The 22,163-nt window shown below is 44.9% G+C and overlaps 1 long non-coding RNA gene across 1 annotated transcript in view; it reads left to right on the top strand.

Moving 5' to 3' along the window:
- Positions 1 to 22,163, top strand: part of LOC115093085 — a 102,801-nt gene that overhangs the window by 21,079 nt on the left and 59,559 nt on the right. Inside the window, exon 2 of the long non-coding RNA XR_003857164.1 lies at positions 3,279 to 3,352. This is a non-coding gene — a long non-coding RNA (uncharacterized LOC115093085). The remainder of the gene's footprint in view (positions 1 to 3,278; positions 3,353 to 22,163) is intronic.

The raw sequence follows: 22,163 nt of genomic DNA, 5'->3' as shown, positions 1-22,163 counted from the left end.
TTCCTGCGCACAATGGCAGGAGCACAATCCCTGCTTGTCATGGCACAGGCTCCTGTGGGACTGCCACCATCTGAGCAACATCAATGACGATGATCCTCCTCTTCCCCCATGGCATGGTCCCTTCCCTTTCCTTGCCCATCCCATCCCATATACATATATATGTTAACAAGAAAACTGTTTTTATATTGTTGTGCATACAGAAAAGATTATTTGTAAATAGAAAATATATTTTTTGAATTTGAATATTGATTGAGTTTGATTAATTGACATTTTTTGAATAGTCTTAAAATGAAATGAGGGGTGGGATGTCACATAAAAATAATACGTCGGTTAATGGACAAAACTAACTTTTATTAAAAAAATTTAAGGCTGGTCAATGGAATGAAAAGCTGAGGCAACATCTCTAATGGCACCGATCAATTCCGTTATCATTTGTCTAATCAAAGTCACTTGAGAAGCCATCCCAGCATTGATGTTGGCTTGGATCAACCTCATTTCCTGGAGCATCAGGTCATTGTATTGATCCTGTCGAGAGGTGATTCCACTCATACACTGCTCGCTTAGCCCGTCAATTCCAAAAAATGCCTGTTCAAGATGCTGTGATACTGATGCCATTTCCTGTACCGGTGGAGCAGCAGCCTATAGCGGAGATGGTTGTGATGCTAGAAATGGTTCCATGGCGACAGATGCCTCAGGTTGTGTTAAAGATGGTTCCGGGGCAGCAGATGCCTCAGGTTGTTGGCTCTCAGGAGTCACATCGATCAGGTTAAGTGTAACCACTTCCTCTGTGGACACGTGTTGGCTGGGGGAGTCAGCATTCGACATGGGAAAAACAAATTTGTCAGGCGTGGGAATGGATTCTTTGCTGGTTACGTCACCATCATCCACTCTATCTGTGGAGAAAGATAGAGAAAGAGATTGCAGTTAGAGTTGTCAGTTTACCCCTCATGAGCCCAAAAGTAAACATGTAATGCAAACAAGATATATGTTTATGCATACCTTCGCTTGCTCCTGTGTAAGCGCCGAACTGTGTGTGCACACCGACCACGACCTCCGGCCTCATGGTACGGAGAACCAGCTCCTCCACTGGTGTCAACACTATATGACATGGTGGCCCTCCACCAGTCCTCTTTGCCGATGCGTCAATGTTTGAAGCCTTCTCTTTCACCTCTTTTCTAGTGTCGCGCCACCGGTGCTGTACCTGTTTAACGTCCCTGGGTGTCACAGAAAGGGAGCTCACATCCTGTGCGATCTTCTCCCAAATCCATTTCTTCGTGGAGCAAGAAACCTTGGACTGGAATAGAACTTTATATTTGTCACAGACAGCACGGCACAGCAACTCCTTTTCTTCATCTGTGAAGCGAGCGTTACGAGTTTGCTTTTTGGATGGCTGGCTAGAACTACTGCCTTCCTGTTGTTGATGATCACTGTACTGTGCCTCGACCTCTGCAATAGTACGTTTTCTTGCCATGTTAACACCTTAACGGGAAAAAAAAAAAAGAAGAATGGTGATTAATGGAGTGGAGAGACAGCATGATGGAAATAGACAAAAGCAGTATAAATGAAAAATAGTGACCCAGAAACTAGAGAGGCCCATGGACAGCATCAAGCAAGCGCCTGAACTAGTGCCTTCCAGTGGTTGCCGATCTCCGGACTCCGCCTCTACCCATGCAATGGAATGTTTTCCTGGCATGATTGTCTGAATAGGAGAAAAAAAGCCGGAGGAAAGGGTTTAATGAATGTAGAGAAAATTATGAAAAGAATGACCCCAAAGCACATGGAGAGCATCAGCAAACAGTCAAAATCATGAAAATGAATAACAGAATGACCCTGAAAGAAGAGTTGCACATATACAGCAAACGGCCAAATCATGAAAATGAAAAACAGAATGACCCTGAAAGAAGAGTGGCACATATACAGCAAACAGTCAGAATCATGAAAATGAATAACAGAATGACCCTGAAAGAAGAGTAGCACATATACAGCAAACAGTCAAAATCATGAAAATGAAAAACAGAATGACCCTGTCGGTACAGCTATCAACCCTGTCGGTACAGCTGTCAACCTTTCCGGATGCTCCAGAAGCCAAGGAGGTACGCTGCCTTGAGCGCCTGGAAAGGTTGGTAGCTGTACGGACATGTTGGTATAGCTACCAACCTTTCCGGATGCTTAAGAGGCCAAGGAAGTTGGAAGGTACGCTGCCTTGAGCGCCCGGAAAGGTTGGTTGAACGTTCGAAAGTAGCTAGCGTGGCCTCAAAGTCCATGACTCCTGGGGTCCATGCGTTACCTGTTGGAAAGAAAGAAGCGTGCATTGGTATGCCTACCTGCTGAAAGCGTTGCTGATTTACTGATAGATATCCAATGGAACAGTTGTACCCGGTCTGTCCTAGGCCAAAACCAAATACAAAGGGACTTTTTCACTCGGAGATGCGTCTGATATACATGTCCAAGGTAAGATTATGGCGTGGCGATGATGTCACAAAGGGGAACAATGGGATAATTTTCCAGATAGATGAAAAGCTTGGAATTCGTTACATTTTTGAAATGACAACTCCTGTTCCATTAAAATGACATGTATGGAATGACATGTATGGAAGAGCAACGATTTGTGCAGCGCGCCCTGGATACTGTATAGGCGTTAGATAACGTCCTATACAGTAAAATCGATAGCGAACTCCAACCACGCTTTAGGCGTGCGTTTGGCGCGCCTTTGCTGCCGCTTGGATTTGCATCCAATTTGAATACTGAATCGAGCGGAATGTGAACCAAAATGTGCACGCGTCAAATGAGGGGGCGATAGAACCTGCCGCACTTTTTTTTACGCGTCGTTACTGTATCGGCCTGATAATTAGTCTCTTGCCACATAATTTACAATCTTCTGCACAATCAATAAACTTGAAGCTCCACCACCTGAAGAAAATTACAGGGTGCCTGCCTTCAGTCTCAGCTCTCTCTCTCTCTGCTTCCTGCCCCATTTCTTCGTCTCACAAGCAGTTTGCAGGAACGGGAGGGGTTGGCAAGGTTGAAGTTGGAGCATCTAACTGGTTTAAATGTGAACATCCTGAAAACCCCTGTAGTGTTTTATAGTTTAATATGTGGAACCTATGTTCATTTATAGTACAAAGTATTACTGGCTCACTCTTGAGTTTGCCGTTAGCTTCCGTTGGTTCTACTTGTGGCTAAAATTGTAATTATATTGGAAAACTATTACATAAAATAAATGCCACTTTTGTATACTTTAGTATGCATTTAATTAATATTTTCTTTTTTATTTCCAGAGAGAAAAAAATTAATTTGACAGAAAGACCTTTGATTACACCATCTTCTAAACTGTACAGTGAACCACGTGAAGGTTAAAGTTAAACTTTTTATAATTTTTCTTAGATTAAACTTTATATTTGCATTTTTAATTACTATATAAAAATGTATAAAAGTAAAACTTTTATATGAAGGTGCTAAATTTAAGAATCAGGTGAAGGCTTGATAATGATTTTTACATAAGTTTTTGCTTACATGAAGTTTTCTGTAGAATAGTTTTCCTTCCATTTTTTGTTGGAAATTCAGTCATTGAGTCTGTCCTCAATACACATCTCACTATGCAGTTAGACAGCTAAACTCAATTTCAGATATGTAGATTGACTCACATCTTTACTTCCAAACATTTATTATAGAACAATTAAATAATCATAGAATTTATTGTAAAATGAAATGGAATTAAGAAATGTACAGAGTTTCTGAATTGGTACAGTTATGATTAGTCTTTCTTTGGATAATTCAGTTGCATGCATTGTAAAAAGAAAATGGTTTCTTTTGCAGTCTCAGAGAGAGTAGTTACAAGATCAGCTCAGATCCTTTGAAAAAGGAGATTTTTCAGGGATGAAGATTAAATTCTGAATCAGAAGATGAAAATAGGGAGCATTCAATCACAGAAAGGTGGATTACCCACAGTGCCATTCTCTTGACCTTTTAGGTCAAAGATTAATCACCCTAGAGGTTAACCAAGCTAATTAGTACAGTCACCAGATGGCAGTATAACACAAAATATAAACTTTGTGTACAACACTCCCTGCCTGGTTTTGCTATATGCCACTATTATTTATCTTTATATGAAACCTAAAAGACATGTAAGTAATATACAATAATCCATAGTATTCATATAGCTTCATGATACATGAGGATCACTGTCTCAGTGAAAGGTCATGTGAAAGTTTTCATTGTCTCTTGTCTCATTATTTTGGTCTTGATCTTCTGGACCTTTTCATCTCTGCTGGAAAAGGTTTTCTGATGAACCCTAGCAGCCATTTGTTATGTTAATCTTGCTTCTCTTAGAGTACAACAAACTCAGCTTCCTGGACGCTGGTATGCTAGACTTCCATTTGCAGTAAGTCTGCAAAGTTGTGAGATATACACGCATCCATCAGATCAAGAAGGTGTTACTGAGTCTTTGGACCTGTCTCCAGATATTCTTAGTATTGAAGCCCCCAAGTGGAATTATATTTGTCTAAGTCTTTTGAGTGAGAAATGTAGCCAGAGTCAGGATGTGTGGAAATTCAAGATCAGAGACAAGAACTAAGGGCTTCACATTGATGATAGCAGAAATCTTAGTCAGAAGAGTGGTTAGGATCTCATGTCTGAGTCGAGTGTGTCAGTTGCTGAGAGCAGAGAATCCAGGATGCAGCAAGCATTCCCAGTTGTGAATTTCCGTGAAGAGGGAAGAGAGTTGAAGGAGAACACAATGTGCTATGGCTTTTTCTGAGCATTGTCCACATCGAAAAATAGCTTAAATGGTGTGTCCCTAGTTTTCTCTGATGGTAGCAAGGGTGGATACCCGTGTTCATATTTCTGTGTCCAATTCAGGATTCACAAGCACATATTTTACGAGGAACTGTGGTCCTATCAATCATATTGTCTGCGTCAAGAAGCTACTGGGCCTTACCTTGTAGCTTGATCTGCCAGATTCTAGACAGTAGGAGCATTATGCCACTGTTCTGGTTGCATTGAGTTTCTGATGCATTCAGCTCTATTTCTTACATACAGAATGAAGAACCTTCTTGTTTGGTTGTATATGTAGATCAGCACTACTTTGCTGTCAGTTTAAAATTTGACTGTGTCTGGTTGAATGTCCATTTCATTTAATATCAGCTTCTCTATTTCTACTGACTGTACTGCTCCACATAACTCAAATCTTGGAATTATATGGTTAGACTGAAGTGCTACTTCACCCATGCCAAGGATAAATCCTATGTGGAATGTACATTCTGCATCTATTACCTTTTAAGTACACTACAGCAACTGAAGACAGTACAGAAGCATCTGAAAAGATGCAGATTTGGGGAGATCACGTTATGCGTTGAGGAGAGCAGATGCGAGCTCTCCTCCCTGGCCCGCTCGCCTTGATCCGGCCTCATCCGCGGTGCTGCCCGTCGCATCTGACCCTTACTCCATTTACTTCCGCATCCCCTATGCTGCCACGAGTGTCGGGTGAGCCATGACCCGCCAGAACAACAAAAAAAGAAAGGGAGAAGGCCTGCATGGCCGACTCCCTGGGGGAAGAAGATAGCGGCCGTGATGACGTTTGTTCCGCGGGCTCGGCCACAGACATTCAGGCAGCAGTGGTAGCTGCTTTAGAGCCTGAATTGAGAAATATTGCCAAGAAATTGGCGGGCCTTGCGGATGCCATCGCTGGATTTAAGCCAAGACTCGCTCAGGTAGAGCAGCGAGTCTCTGACACTGAGGATGGCCTGCACGATTTAAAGGCAGAGGTAACCCAATTGCAGGAGGCCTATAAAAAGCAGGCAGACCGTTTAGATGATTTGGAGAACCGCTCTCGTCACTCAAACCTGCGGTTTATAGGCCTTCCTGAAACATTCGCTGACCGGGAGCTGGCTTCTTTCCTAGAAACTTGGCTGACCTGGGATCTCAGCCTCTCCAAGTCTCATGGGCCCTTGAGGGTGGAACATGCTCACCGCCTGGGGCCTAAGAACCCTGCTTCCGGGAAGCCTCGAGTGGTCATAGCTAAAATTTTCAACTTTGCTCATACACCCGAGATTCTGCAGGCCATCTGCTCGGGGAAGGGGCTAACCTACAATAATCAGAAAAACCTGGCCTTTCAGGACTACTCAGCGTCCCTTGCCGCACAACGCCAGGTGTTAGCCCCTCTCTGCTCTACCTTGTTTAAGCTGGGGATTAGAGCGGTTATGGTGTATCCGGCCCGTGTGCGGGTACATGGTCCTGACGATTTGCAGTGGTTTACAGAGGCTGGGGAGCTGGAGAAGTATGTTCGCTCACGACAGCAGCTGATACTTCGCAGCCCCAGCAGCCCCAAGAAATGCTACGCTGTGAGCTGATTAAAGGCTGCTTCTGCTAGTGGTACATTTCTCTTGGAACGTGTAAATAATGCTTTAAGCCATCTGATCTGGGCCATTTATTCAGTGCTTATGCCACGGCTCTGAGGTGTGGTTACCTCTGCAAGGCCTGCTTACTGGGCTATGGGCTGGAGAACGCTGCTTTGGAGGCACCAGAGCTCTCTTGCTGTGACCCGTGGGAGATGGAACTTTGAACAGTGCTTTGCAGATTGCCCAGCAGTTTTTTTTGGGCAGGGTTCCTTCTCAATTAAATCAGTTGAGGCTGGGCTTTCATGTTGTTTGTGGGTTGGTAGGGCTGGATCATCTTTTGAGGGGGGGGCTCGCAGGCATCGTAGTGGTTCTCCTCATTGCTAGTGTCTGATGGGAATACGGGGATGGGGATGGGATAAGTGGGAGGGATGGGTGAATGGGGAATACAGGGCGGGGGGGTGACTGTTATGTTTTGGATCTTGTCAGGGAAGTGTCTAATTTTTTTTCTTTTATCAAACACCAAAGGAGATGCAGGAAAAATTGGAAGGTCCAAACATAATGACTGTATATAGAAACAAAGTTTCTTTAATTCAAAAGCGGCAACTCCATTGCTCAATTGTCAAACATAGCAGTTCTCTTTAGGGTCCCCCGACATGGACTCCGTGTTTCGCCCGAAGGCTGTGTCGGGAGGGACAAGTTAAATTCTTTGAAACTGAAACATAAAAAGCACACTTACAAATATTCATAATAAAAAGACCACAAAAAACTGGTACATAATTTCAAATTTACGCCGATAAAGCATACCTTGAATGGAGAGTAACATTCACGAAGCTGTCAAGGCAAGGAGAGCGGATGGAAAATTAATTAATTAATTAATTGATTGATTAATTGATTGATTAATTGATCCAATCAGATATTCAGCGCCTGCCTCAGAAACCGATGGTAAAACATTATAATTTTTCAAAAGAAGAGAAAGCAGCCATCAAAACTTTGACAGATGACCCTGCAATTATTATCAAACCTGCTGATAAAGGGGGTGGCATTGTGGTCTTAGATAGAGATAATTTTGTTGGTGAAGTAACACATCAACTATTTGACACTAATTTCTATGTCCCATTAGCCTCCGATCCAGCACAGGAGCTACGAGTAATCATTAAAAATATTGTACAAAAAGCCTTGGATTCGCATCAAATTACATCCCGGGAAGCTGCTTTTCTCACAGGACAAGCAGGATGGTAGTCCTCACATATGGGTGACATCATCAGGGTGGAGCCCAAGCACGGAAGTTTCTAGAACTTTGACTGGCACCACTGATCATGCCCAGCATGGTACCAACCCTGCATCCAGCAGGGGTCCCCCTTCAGTCTCTTTTTTTCCACGCAGCTTTAGCCACGCAGAGTTAGGAGCTCTCTCACACATTCCTGACAGGAATTTTTCTTCAGGAATTTCTTTAAAAATTTGCAAACGTTTTCACCCCATCCGGGGTCTCCCTTCTTTGCCATCGATAACCGCGTCCTTATGGTAAGTTTCACCCCATTTTTCGGTCGGTTCCCGTCAGTTACCAATTATAGACCTGACCGGCACCGACCGTGCGAGGCCTAAATTTTCAACGGCAACGATGGCGATGAGTTTTCATCAGTGCCCTGATTGTCCTAGGACAATGTCTATCACAGACCCTCACCAAGTTTGTGTACTTTGTTTGGGCCCTACCCAGAACGTGGACTCATGTACTAACTGCGCCCAAATGACCCCAAAGGGACGTCTGGCTCGGTTAGAAAAAATAGCTTTGTTGTTATACAAAGCAGCGACCACCATCTCAGGCTTCCACGTCATCGGCGCCATTACCAGCCAAGTCGCATCATTGGTCAGACACCGATGAATCTAGGTCGACGTCGAAGACTTCTGCATCTACGTCCTTGGTGCCAGCGACGGCGAAAGCAGAGCACCGAGAGAAGCATTGGCATAGGCATGGAAAATCCATGCCGTCTGAGCCAGGTGGACCGGTGGCTTCGTCTTCAAAATCCATCGAGCCACCGAAGAAGAAGGCCCGTGCTGAGGAGCCCCCAACCTCCTCTGAGCTGGGTACACCAAGGCGTTCCCCGCTTTCCGTGGGCACGGCAGCCGAGACTCCACTGGGACCCGTGGACCCTCCGGCGATGCCATCCCTGCCTCCTAATCTGGACTCTGGTATTAACCACACCAGCGTTCCATGAGGAATTGAACCGGATGGTTCAAGAGGCAGTGGTACAGGCCCTCCATGACCTTCCGAAGCTGCCGATGCCGGTTCCTGTACCAACTCCAGAACTGATGCCACCGATGCTTGCTCCAATCCTCAACAAGTTAGATGTCCTCATCGGTACTCTGCCATCAGCACCGGGAAGAACATTGATGCCCATTAATCTCTCCTCGGATGAGGAGGGTCCTTTGATTCCGGACCCGGTTCCAGGGGCTTCTGGAGCATGTCCACCGAGGCGTCTACCAAGGTCACTGATTCCTTCGGTGTCCCTTCGTCCTTTGCCAATGCCAGCCCCGATGCCACCAGTGCCGACACCGATGCCGTCGGTGCCTCGACCTCTTCTGGCCGGAGAAGGTCCCTTACTGATATCTGGGCCACCATTGGATGCTGGGGATCAACCTTACCAACCGTGGTCCGATGACTCTTCCGATTCCCAGAACACTGGTGATATCCATTGTGAGCCTTCTCCACCTGAAGAAAGACGCAGATCTCCACCAGAGGACCTCTCCTTCTTAAATTTTATTAAGGAAATGTTGGAGACTATACCTTTTGCCCTTCAAACTGAAGAAGACTCCAGGCGCAAAATGCTGGAAGTCATTCAGTTCGTCAATGCACCGAAAGAAATAATGTCCATCCCGGTTCATGATGTACTGCTTGATCTCCTGCAGCGCAACTGGGAACACCCAGGTACAGTCCTACTGGTCAACCGTAAGACTGATGCTACCTATTTGGTCCAGTCGGCGCCTGGCTCAGTCTCGTCCATCTAGGCCCTATCAGAAGCCTCCACCTCGGCAACCCAGGGCTCAGAAGACACAGCCACCTGTGCAACCTGGCCCTGCCTCGGGGTTTTGACTCCCCGCTAGAGAGCGATTGCCGTCTTCCACCTCTGCCATCCCTGCCAGTCGGCAGCCGCCTTTGCCAGTTCACCACCATGTGGCACAAGGTCACCACAGATCAGTGGGTCCAGTCGGTCATAGCTCAAGGTTACCATCTAAACTTCCTCTCCATACTGTTGGACTCTCCACTGACCACGCTCAACTCCTACAGGAGGAGATAGCTTCCCTCCTACGGGCCAATGCCATAGAACAAGTTCCTCCTATGCAAAGGGGACAGGGCTTTTACTCCCGCTATTTTTTAATACCAAAAAAGACGGGAGGCATTGGCCCCATTCTAGACCTTTGTGCCCTAAACAAACACCTTCGGAAGGAGATGTTCAGAATGGTAACCTTAGGCTCTCTACTCCCTCTTCTCCAACAGGGAGATTGGCTTTACTCTCTAGATCTAAAAGACCCGTACATGCACATAGCAATTACCCCATCTCACAGACAATACCTCCGGTTCCTTGTCGGAAACCAGCACTTTCAATACCGAGTGCTTCCATTTGGCCTGGCATCGGCCCCTCGTGACTTCACAATATTCCTGCAGTAGTAGCAGCATACTTAAGGCAACTAGGCACTCACGTCTATCCTTATCTAGATGACTGATTACTGAGGGCTCAATCTGCGGAGGCAGTTCTTCAATCCCTGCATCTCACCTTGCGGCTACTATTGTCCTTGGGATTTCTAATCAATTATCAAAAATCCAGTCTGACTCCATCCCAATCCCTCTCCTTTATCGGAGATCTCAACACTATCTAAGCAAAAGCTTTCCTTCCCAGGGACCGAGCTCATACGCTAGCAATGCTTACACACATTGTACAGTCTTGCCAAGCCTCGACTGCTCGTCATGTTCTCATCTTATTGGGACACATGGCGTCCTCGGTCCATGTTACACCGATGGCTTGACTTGCCATGCGAGTAACACAGTGGACATTAAAATCCCAGTGGTCTTAGGCCCACCATCCTATGTCCAACATTGTCCATGTCACCAGGCAGCTTCATCTCTACTCTATATATTAATCTAATGTATTTACTCTATGTATTAATCGAATGTATTATTCTATGTATTAATCTAATGTAAATATCTTTTTCCTTCAAATTCAGTTTCCCCCAGACACCCCCTCCCTGCTTGCATTGCCATGTATCAACTTTTCCTTCGCCCTTTCTCAGCGTTGTTAGAAACTTAGCGTTGTTATAATATCCTAATGGTCTTTTCTTAAGTTGAATATTAATTGTAAAGCACTGCTGCTAATTGCTACCTGTTCTAGCGCTGCTGCTAAAATTTTGTTAAATGTGAACCGACATGATGTTACTAAACGAATGGCGGTATATAAAGAACCTCAAATAAATAAATAAAATAAATAAAATCTCTCCCTGACTTGGTGGATCCAAGAGTCCAACCTGCTCAGAGGGCTACCGTTTCAAGCTCCAGAACCTCAGATAATTCTGACAACAGATGCTTCCACTCTAGGGTGGGAAGCACATGTCAACCACCTGCAAACTCAGGGAACCTGGTCTGCAGCAGAAGCACAACATCAGATAAATTTTCTGGAGCTCAAGGCAATCAGATATGCCCTTCTAGCCTTCAAGGATTGCTTATCCAACAAAGCAATCCTAATCCAAACAGACAATCAAGTAGCAATGTGGTATATCAACAAGGAGGGTGGAACTCGTTCCTACCTACTGTGTCAGGAAGTAGCGCAAATTTGGGCTTTAGCTCTATCTCATTCCATGCTATTGAGAGTGACTTACCTGGCGGGCGTGGACAATGTTCTAGCAGACAAACTAAGTTGTACATTTCAGCCCCACGAGTGGTCCCTGAACCCCACGGTGGTGGAGCACATTTTTCAGAAGTGGGGGTATCCAACCATCGACCTCTTTACATTGATTCACAACCGCAAGGTGGAGAACTTCTGCTCCCTACATCGCAGTCACAAAACTCCACCGAGAGACGCCTTCACCCTCTCCTGGGCAACAGGTCTCCTGTATGCCTACTCCCCACTTCCTCTCATCAGCAGGATTCCACGAGGACAAGGGCCACATGATTCTCATAACCCCCTACTGGCCGCATCAGGTTTGGTTTCCCATCCCTCGTGACCCCACAGTCTGTCCACAAATTTGCCTGGGCACAGATCTGTCTCTGATATCTCAGCAGAACGGACAACTGCGCCATCCCAACCTTCAGGCCTTGTTGCTGACAGCTTGGATGTTGAAAGGCTAATCTTGCGGCCTCTCGGACTCTGTATCCCAGGTCCTGGTAGCTTCACGAAAGCCTTCTACTAGAAAGTTTTATCATTCTAAATGGAAAAGATTTTCATTGTGGTGCACATCAAAAGAGTTAGATCCTTTTACCTGCCCCATAACAAAGTTTCTAGATTACCTCTGGCACCTCTCGGAGTCGGGTCTACAAACTTCCTCCATAAGAGTGCATGCCAGTGCAGTGGCCACCTTCCATAAGGGTACAGGGGATGTCTCTATTTCGACACAGCCCTTAGTAGTGCGCTTTATGAACGGCTTACTGCACCTCGAGCCCCCTCTCCGTCCTCCGGCTCCTGCTTGGGACCTTAATGTGATGTTAGCGTGACTCATGAAACCTCCGTTTGAGCCTCTGCACTCCTGCGAGTTAAGGCATCTCACTTAGAAGGTGCTCTTCCTTCTTGCTTTGATGCCTGCTCACAGGATCAGTGAGTTACAGGTGCTGGTTACTTATACCCCTTACACAAAATTTCTTCATGATCGGGTGGTCCTTGGCACTCATCCTAAATTTCTACTGGAAGTAGTCTCTGAATTCCATTTAAATCAATCCATAGTTTTGCCTACTTTCTTTCCAAAACCCCACTCACATCCAGGTGAGTGGGCTCTGCATTCCTTGGACTGCAAGCATGCGCTAGCCATTTGTTTGGAACGCACTGCAGGCCATAGGAAGTCCACCCTGCTATTTGTCTCCTTTGATAAAATTAAACTGGGAATCTCGGTGGGAAAGCAGACCCTGTCCTCCTGGCTGGCAGACTGTATTTCCTTCTGCTACCAACAAGCAGGCCTTCCGCTCCAGGGACGCGTTAAAATGCACTCCATTAGAGCAATGGCAACGTTGGTAGCACACCTTCAGTCTGTACCTCTTGCTGACATCTGTAGGTCTGCTACATGGAGTTCTCTCCATACCTTTGCAGCTCATTATTGCCTGGACAAGGCTGGCACCCAAGACTCTATCTTTGGCCAGTCTGTTCTACGCAATTTATTCTCAGCTTAATACCCAACTTCCTTCCAACAGCCCACTGGGAATTTCAGGCTGCCTTCTTATACAAAACCACCCCTGTTGTTCTGCCTGTTGCACATCTTTGGGTGCTTTTGGTACATTGCTCAGGCATCCTCAGCTCACTATTCACCCATATGTGAGGACTACCACCCTGCTTGTCCTGTGAGAAAGCAGAGTTGCTTACCTGTAACAGGTGTTCTCACAGGACAGCAGGATGCCTCATGGAACCCACCCGCCACCCCACGGAGTTGAGTACGCTTGCAATTTGTTATTTTACTATACATGAGACTGAAGGGGGATCCCTGCTGGATGCAGGGTTGGTACCATGCTGGGCATGCTCAGTGGTGCCAGTCAAAGTTCTAGAAACTTTGACAAAAGTGTTCCATGATTGGGCTCCATCCTGATGTCATCACCCATATGTGAGGACTAACATCCTGCTGTCCTGTGAGAACACCTGTTACAGGTAAGCAACTCTGCTTTTTACAAACTGAATTTCCCAAAATTCCTACATTTTACATTCTCCCAAAAATACACAAAACTTTAACTAACCCTCCTGGACGTCCCATTGTCTCTGGCATAGGATCGGTTTTGGAACCTTTATCACAATTTGTGGACAACTTCTTACAACCATTAGTCTGCAAAAGCCGGTCCTATGTCCGAGAGTCCAACCACTTCATTAGCATTTTGGAACACATTTCCCCTCCTTCGAATGCATTTTTTCTGGTCACTTTAGATATTGTATCCCTGTATTCCAATATTGCCCAAGAAAAAGCATTAACATTAGTTGAGGATATTTTGAATCATTGCCTGGGTCCCTGCTGTATTTCTACACCCTTTTTACTCTCTCTTACACGGTTATCTCTCACCAGGAATTATTTTCAATTTCAGATTACCATATATCAACAAATAAAAGGGACTGCCATGGAGGCCACCATGGCACCCAGTTTAGCTTGCTTGTATGTAAGTAAATTTGAGGAGGATTTCATCTATTCCTCCTCATGGTTACCATTCATTTTTTCATGGCATCATTACATAGACAATATTTTTTTGATTTGGATAGGGACGGATATTCAATTTTTCTTATTCCTGGATTGGCTTAATAGCTGCAGTGAGCATTTAAAGTTTAATTTCTATATTGATTCATCCAAAATTTATTTTCTGGATGTACAAGTTGTCATTCAAGATGGTAATTTTACAACATCTATTTTTCGCAAACGCATGGACCATAACACACTGTTAAGGTTTGATAGCCACCATCCATCTGCTTTAAGAATGAATATTCCGGCTGGTCAACTACTCAGATTTTGACGCCTTTGCTCTTCACGTGCAGACTTTGTACTTCAAGCTAAGCAGATGCTTCTTAGGTTCAGGGAGAGAGGGTACCCCCCAATGTGTCCTTCATAGAGCATTCAAGAGAGCCCTTTATGTAAATTGGGATTTTCTTATCCCTCAAGATAGAACATCAGACAAATGTATTAATTGTATTCTACCATTTTCAACTCATGTGAGAAATATTACAGCAATTATAAAACATCATTGGTCCATGCTAGCCCTACATAAGGTATTTGATTGTCCTCTACGTTTTTCTTTTTGCCGCGGCAGAAACCTCAGAGATATTCTAGTTCACTCACATTTTCAAGATCCCTCACTGTCAGGTGTACAAAGTCCCTCTGGCCACCAACCATGTGGACATTACTTTGTCTGTACTAGGGATGTGAATCGTTTTTTGACGATTTAAAATATCGTCCGATATATTTTAAATCGTCAAAAATCGTTAGAGGTGATATTTACTAGGAATTCCCCCGATTTATCGTCAAAAATCGTAAATCGGGGGAAGGGGGAGGGGAAGGGGGAGGGCGGGAAAACCGGCACACTAAAACATCCCTAAAACCCACCCTGACCCTTTAAAATACATCCCCCACCCTCCCGAACCCCCCCCAAAATGTCTTAAATTACCTGGGGTCCAGTGGGGGGGTCCCGTTGTGATCTTCCACTCTCGGGCCATGGGTGCATTGATAGAAATGGCGCCGGCGCTACCTTTGCCCTGTCATATGACAGGGCAAAGGTAGTGCCGGCGCCATTTTGCAAAATGGCGCCAGCCGTATGGCAATATGGCCATATGGCCGGCGCCATTTTGCAAAATGGCGCCAGCCGTATGGCAATATGGCCATATGGCCGGCGCCATTTTGCTAAATGGCGCTGGCCGTACGGCAACACGATTCGAGTGCAGGAGGTCGTTCCTGGACCCCCACTGTACCCCCAGGGACTTTTGGCCAGCTTGGGGGGGCCTCCTGGCCCCCACAAGACTTGCCAAAAGTCCAGAGGGGGTCCGGGAACGACCTCCTGCACTCGAATCGTGTTGCCGTACGGCCGGCGCCATTTTGCAAAATGGCGCCGGCCATATGGCCATTTTGCAATACGGCAACACAATTCGAGTGCAGGAGGTCGTTCCCGGACCCCCGCTGGACTTTTGGCAAGTCTTGTGGGGGTCAGGAGGCCCCCCCAAGCTGGCCAAAAGTCCCTGGGGGTCCAGCGGGGGTCCGGGAGCGATCTCCTATGCTCGTGACGTCGGGGGACAGGAAGCAAAATGGCGCCGGCGCTACCTTTGCCCTGTCATATGACAGGGCAAAGAACATAAGAACATAAGAAAATGCCATACTGGGTCAGACCAAGGGTCCATTAAGCCCAGCATCCTGTTTCCAACAGTGGCCAATCCAGGCCATAAGAACCTGGCAAGTACCCAAAAACTAAGTCTATTCCATGTAACCATTACTAATGGCAGTGGCTATTCTCTAAGTGAACTTAATAGCAGGTAATGGACTTCTCCTCCAAGAACTTATCCAATCCTTTTTTAAACACAGCTATACTAACTGCACTAACCACATTCTCTGACAACAAATTCCAGAGTTTAATTGTGCGTTGAGTAAAAAAGAACTTTCTCCGATTAGTTTTAAATGTGCCCCATGCTAACTTCATGGAGTGCCCCCTAGTCTTTCTACTATCCGAAAGAGTAAATAACCGATTCACATCTACCCGTTCTAGACCTCTCATGATTTTAAACACCTCTATCATATCCCCCCTCAGTCGTCTCTTCTCCAAGCTGAAAAGTCCTAACCTCTTTAGTCTTTCCTCATAGGGGAGTTGTTCCATTCCCCTTATCATTTTGGTAGCCCTTCTCTGTACCTTCTCCATTGCAATTATATCTTTTTTGAGATGCAGCGACCAGAATTGTACACAGTATTCAAGGTGCGGTCTCACCATGGAGCGATACAGAGGCAATGGCATTATGACATTTTCCGTTTTATTCACCATTCCTTTTCTAATAATTCCCAACATTCTGTTTGCTTTTTTGACTGCCGCAGCACACTGCACCAACGATTTCCATGTGTTATCCACTATGACACCTAGATCTCTTTCTTGGGTTGTAGCACCTAATATGGAACCCAACATTGTGTAATTAAAGCATGGGTTATTTTTCCCTATATGCATCACCTTGCACTTATCCACATTAAATTTCATCTGCCATTTGGATGCCCAGTTTTCCATTCTCACAAGGTCTTCCTGCAATTTATCACAATCTGCTTGTGATTTAACTACTCTGAACAATTTTGTGTCATCTGCAAATTTGATTATCTCACTCGTCGTATTTCTTTCCAGATCATTTATAAATATATTGAAAAGTAAGGGTCCCAATACAGATCCCTGAGGCACTCCACTGTCCACTCCCTTAACGATCGATTTCGGCTGTGGGGGGGAGGGAATTGGATCGTCGCAGTTTTGTTTTTTTAAATATCATGTAAATCGGGGGAGGGCGGGAAAACCGGCACACTAAAACATCCCTAAAACCCACCCTGACCCTTTAAAATAAATCCCCCACCCTCCCGAACCCCCCCAAAATGTCTTAAATTACCTGGGGTCCAGTGGGGGGGTCCCGTTGTGATCTTCCACTCTCGGGCCACGGGTGCGTTGATAGAAATGGCGCCGGTGCTATCAACGCACCCGTGGCCCGAGAGTGGAAGATCACAACGGGACCCCCCCCCACTGGACCCCAGGTAATTTAAGACATTTTGGGGGGGTTCGGGAGTGTGGGGGATTTATTTTAAAGGGTCAGGGTGGGTTTTAGGGATGTTTTAGTGTGCCGGTTTTCCCGCCCTCCCCCGATTTACGATTTACACGATATTTAAAACCACGACGATCCGATTCCCTCCCCCCCCAGCCGAAATCGATCGTTAAGACGATCGATCACACGATTCACATCTCTAGTCTGTACTCATGCTGTACCTACAGTAATTTTTGAATACCCTATCTCACATAAGAAATTCCATTTAAACTTTTCCACAACATGTCAATCCCGGGGTGTAATTTATGTGATACTCTGCCCGTGCCCTAAACTTTATGTAGGGAAAACCACCTGGCCAGTTCGGACACAAATTGTGGAACATCGTTCAAATATCAGAACCGGTCAAGAAACAGCCCCTTTAGTCACACACTGGCTCACTTTAGGGCATTTGGAAAGTGACCTTAATTACTTTGTCATTGACATGTTGCATTCACCGTCTCGGGAGGCAACATCTCCAAGATGTTAATTCGCAAGGAGCAGAAGTGAATTTTTAAACTTGACAGTCTCCATCTGAAGGGAATGAACAATGAAATTGAGTGGCAATACTTTATTTAATAACTGGCAATATACAGCTGTGATGTTTATTTTCATTGTCATTTTTATTTTTATTTTGTTTCACTGTTTTCTGATTGGCCATCTTGGTCGGGTTCACTATTCTCTCATTGGTTCAATTATTCGCGCCAAAACCGTTTCCCTTTAAATGCTGGGTTCTGTCTTTTCCGTCCTCTCTCCTTGCCTTGTCAGCTTCGTGAATGTTACTCTGCATTTAAGGTATGCTTTATCGGCGTAAATTTGAAATTATGTACCAGTTTTTTGTGGTTCTGTTATTATGACTATTTATACGAGTGCTTTTTATGTTTCAGTTTCAAAACATTTAACTTGTCCCTCCCAACGCAGCCTTCGGGCGAAACACGGGGTCCATGTCGGGGGACCCTAACGAGAACTGCTATGGTTTGATACTTGAGCAATGGAGTTGCCGCTTTTGAATTAAAGAAACTTTGTTTCTATATACAGTCATTAAGTTTGCACCTTCCAATTCTTCCTGCATCTCCTTTGGTGTTTGATATTTAATATTTGGAGTGCATACGCTAAGCTCCAATTTGTTGTAATTATAGTTTTTTTTTTCTTTGCCATAGTGATGAATGTGCTTCTCTACATAGGGGTTGGGAGGGTGACTCCAGCTGGGAGGGTCACCCTTCTCTCTCAATATCTGTCCTCTTAATGTCCTTCTTGTCTAGAATTTGTATGGAATGACTAAACAAGGTATCCGTTTAATCTCCTGGAATGCTTGTGGTATCAGTTCTCCGATTAAGCGAACAAAGTTATTTATTTATTTATTTAACATTTTTATATACCGAAATTCATGTAGCAATGTTACATATCAATTCGGTTTACATTATAACATTAACATGCATGTAAGAATGCGGTTACATCGAACAGGGAGATAAACTTGGAAGAAGTAACTGGGGAATAAATTACAACGAATAAATAAAGTAGTGCGAGTTCTACTGCGAAGTTAAGACTAACCTGGCTAAATATCTAGGTGCTTATTGGATTCAATAGTCACGGTACATGGAGCACCTGATTGGATAGATAAGGCAGCGATTATTGGCATAGATTAAAAGCTTGTTCGAATAGCCAAGTTTTGAGTCTCTTTTTAATGTGATTGGGCAAGGTTCCTTCCGGAGTTCTGGCGGTAGAGAGTTTCATTGTGCGGGGCCCGCTGTGGATAGAGATCGTTTATTTAATGAGGTTTTGATAGGAGGGGCAAGGAGGGTATCTCTATACACTGCTCTCACCGGTCTTGCGGGTATATGTGGTCGAATAGGTATACTGAGTTCCAGTGGAATGAGGTTGTGTATATATTTGTGTATGATTGTTAGTACTTTGTAGGAGATTCTGAACTTAATTGGGAGCCAGTGAAGGTTTCTCAAGATGGGGGGTAATATGATTTCTTTTGTTAGACTTAGTCAAGATGGCTGAAGCGTTTTGAAGCATTTGTAAAGGTTTTATGGAGTTAGCTGGGAGGCTGAGTAGAAGAGAATTACAATAGTCAATTTTTGAGAAAATGATTGGCTGGAGAACCAACCGGTAGTCTTGGAAGTGGAGGAGCGGTCTGAGCCGTTTCAGAACTTGTAATTTATAGAAGCCATCCTTTGTGGTATTATTAATGAATCTCTTTAGGTTTAGTTGATTGTCCATGATGACTCCGAGGTTTCTGACTTGAGAAGAAAAGGAAGGTTGAATAGTAGGGAGTATGTTAGACATTGCATTGTTACAGTCCTGTGAGACGAAGAGAATTTCAGTTTTATTTGAATTAAGGATTAAGTTAAGGCTCATGAGCAGGTTGTTGATGGATTGGAGGCAGTTGTTCCAGAATTCTAGTGTTTTTGAAGAGATTCCATAACCGGGATGAATATTTGTACATCGTCTGCGTAGATGTAGTGGGTTAGTTTTAGTTTGGAGAGGAGCTGGCAAAGTGGTAGAAGATAAATGTTGAAGAGGGTAGGGGATAAGGATGAGCCTTGAGGGACTCCTAGAGAAGAGCGGACTGGGTGTGATTCGTTATTGTTGACTCTGACCATGTAAAATCTGTTATGTAGAAAAGATTTGAACCAGCTGAGAGCAGTGCCTTTGATGCCGATGTCGGCTAGACGGTCCAGAGTATTGAGTGGTTCACCATGTCAAATGTGGCCGATAGGTCGAGAAGAATGAGTAGACCGGGTTGTTTTTTATCCAGATTCAACAGTATTGTGTCTGTTAGGGAGATTAGGAGAGCTTCTGTGTTTCGGGCTTTTCGGAAGCCGAATTGAGAGGGGGCTAGTATTTTGTTGTCGTCTAAGTACTCCGAAAGTTGCTTATTCACTATTTTTTCTAAGATTTTGGAGATGAAGGGGAGTTTAGCAATCGGGCGATAGTTGGTGGGGTCGTCTGGAGACAGGTTGGGTTTTTTCAAGAGAGGTTTAAGAATTGCGAGTTTCAAAGGGTCAGGAACTGTACCTTGCATTAGTGAGCAGTTAATGATGTCGGCAATTGGTCTGGCGACTGTTTTTGAGATGGCAATGAGTAAGTTGGCAGGAATCGCATCTGTGGGGTGCGAGGTAGGTTTGAGCTTCTTTAGGACTGTTTCAATCTCTAAGGAAGAAGTCGGCTCGAATGTTTCCAGACCCGTGTTCTGTTGAATATGTGAGGAGTAGGCTGGTGGTGGAAGAGGAACGTTGTTGGCCTTTAAAGGTCTGATCAAGTCTGTGATTTTTTTTTTTGTTAACCATGTTGTTAACCATGTTAAAAGTTGTTAACCATGTTAACCATGTTAAAAAAGAAATGTTGTTAACCATGTTAAAAAAGAAAGTTGTTAACCATGTTAAAAAAAGAAATCTGCTTATATAGTATTTTTACAGGAAACACATCTCACTGATGCTGAACATGTGTAGTTGCATCAACATTGGGTGTGGGAGGTCCATTTTGCATCTGCATCATCTTGGTCGGCTGGCGAAGCTATCTTAATTCATAAAAATCTCCCTTTAATAGTGAAGGCAGAGCATACTGATCCTTTGGGTCATTATGTAATCTTAATATCTGAACTGAACCGTATGCCCATAGCTCTGTGCAACCTATACCTCCTAATGTTTATGCCCCAGCTTTTTTTCAAGACATGTATCGTCTTTTACTGCCCCATATTGGTGCCCTTCTGGCGATTGGCTGGGATTTTAATGCGGTCTGGGACTCTGGCATGGACCGGAACCCTACGGCGTCCGGGGCGCGAGCAAGGGGATTGCCTTTTTTGAAAAATCTCTCCATGTAATAGATGCCTGGAGGACATTGCACTCTGCTGATTAAGAATTTACCCACCTTTCCAGGGCCCATTCCACTCACTCCAGACTGGATTACATTTCGGTGAGTGCTCATGCCTTTTCCAAAGTGGCTGGTACAGGCATAGATGACATTGTGATCTCAGACCATGCACCAATCTGGTTAGATTTCCTGGGGTCTGTCAGTATCCCTACGCCCTGTTTTTGGAGGTTCCCCTATTTTTTAGCGGACGACTCCCACTTCCATGACTTTCTCCGGGCCAAGTGGATGGATTATGCAGAACTGAATGGGTCCCACTCAGACAATCTGGTGTTATTTTGGTATGCAGCCAAGGCAGTCCTACGAGCGATATTATTTCATATCTGGCCCACCGCCGGAAGATGTTAGATAAGAGACTGTTGGCTCTCAGCACCCAGTTGCAATAGGCCAAAAAAGCTCTGATTACGGCCCGCATAGAGACTAACCGTGAGCAATATCTGTCCATACAGGCTGAACCTAACTCCCTCCTACACCAACAGGCAAAGAAAAGTATCCTATATTATCAATTTAAATTGTATCAGTATGGGAATAAGTCCGGTAAGCTTTTAGCGAACCTGATTAAAACATCCCGGGCGTCGTGGCACATTGCAGGGCTGCGTCCCTCGACGGGTAGGGTGGTAAATGATACCCCGTCCATACTGGAGAGTTTTCAGGCCTATTACACTCACCTCTATCAGTCGGAAGGGGAGGGACACCGCCCAATTCGCTACTTTTAAATCCCATATTAATGTGCCTGCAATTAGTGAGGCCCAGCGCTCCTGGTTGAATAGGCCTATTTTGGCAGAAGAGGTCACCTTAGCTATATGGCAAGCGAAGCGCCTCAAAGCCCCCAGGCCAGATGCATTTATCGCAGAGTTTTACAAAGCGGTTGGTGACCAAGTGGGCGGCCCCTTGGAGCACATGTTCAACTCTCTTATACAACATGGGGAATATCCATCGCATACAAACTCAGCCCAAATAACTCTCATTCCTAAATCCGGGAAGGATCCATTCGCCCCAGCGTCATATCGCCCCATCTCTCTATTGAATTTTGACCAAAAATTAATGGCAAAAATTTTAGCAGACCAGTTGGCCACCATTTTGCCCTCGTTAGTTGCCCCGGGGCAAGTGGGGTTTGTACATAAGCGTTATGCCTCCACCAATATTCACAAAGCACTCCATGCTAAAGCTTTATGCACCAGAATCAAAGAGCCCTTTCTAATAGTCAGTTTTGATGCTGAAAAAGCATTCGATAGGGTCGAGTGGGATTATTTTTTCAGTGCCTGATGGATCTTGGTCTGAGGGGGGGGGGGGGTTACGACGCCATACAAGTCCTTTATAGGAACCCGATGGCAGTTATAGGGGTGAATGGAGCCTTTTCAAGCCCCTTCCCAGTACTTCAGGGCACTAGGCGGAGCTGCCCCCTTTCCCCCTTGCTTTTTTTGCTGACACTAGAACCCTTCTTAAAATTCAGGCTTCCTCCTCCATAAAAGGGATTAAGTTTGGT

This window comes from Rhinatrema bivittatum, chromosome 5, assembly GCF_901001135.1.
Source record: "Rhinatrema bivittatum chromosome 5, aRhiBiv1.1, whole genome shotgun sequence".
Taxonomy (NCBI): Eukaryota; Metazoa; Chordata; class Amphibia; order Gymnophiona; family Rhinatrematidae; genus Rhinatrema; species Rhinatrema bivittatum.
This window is presented reverse-complemented; position numbering and strand designations above follow the sequence as displayed.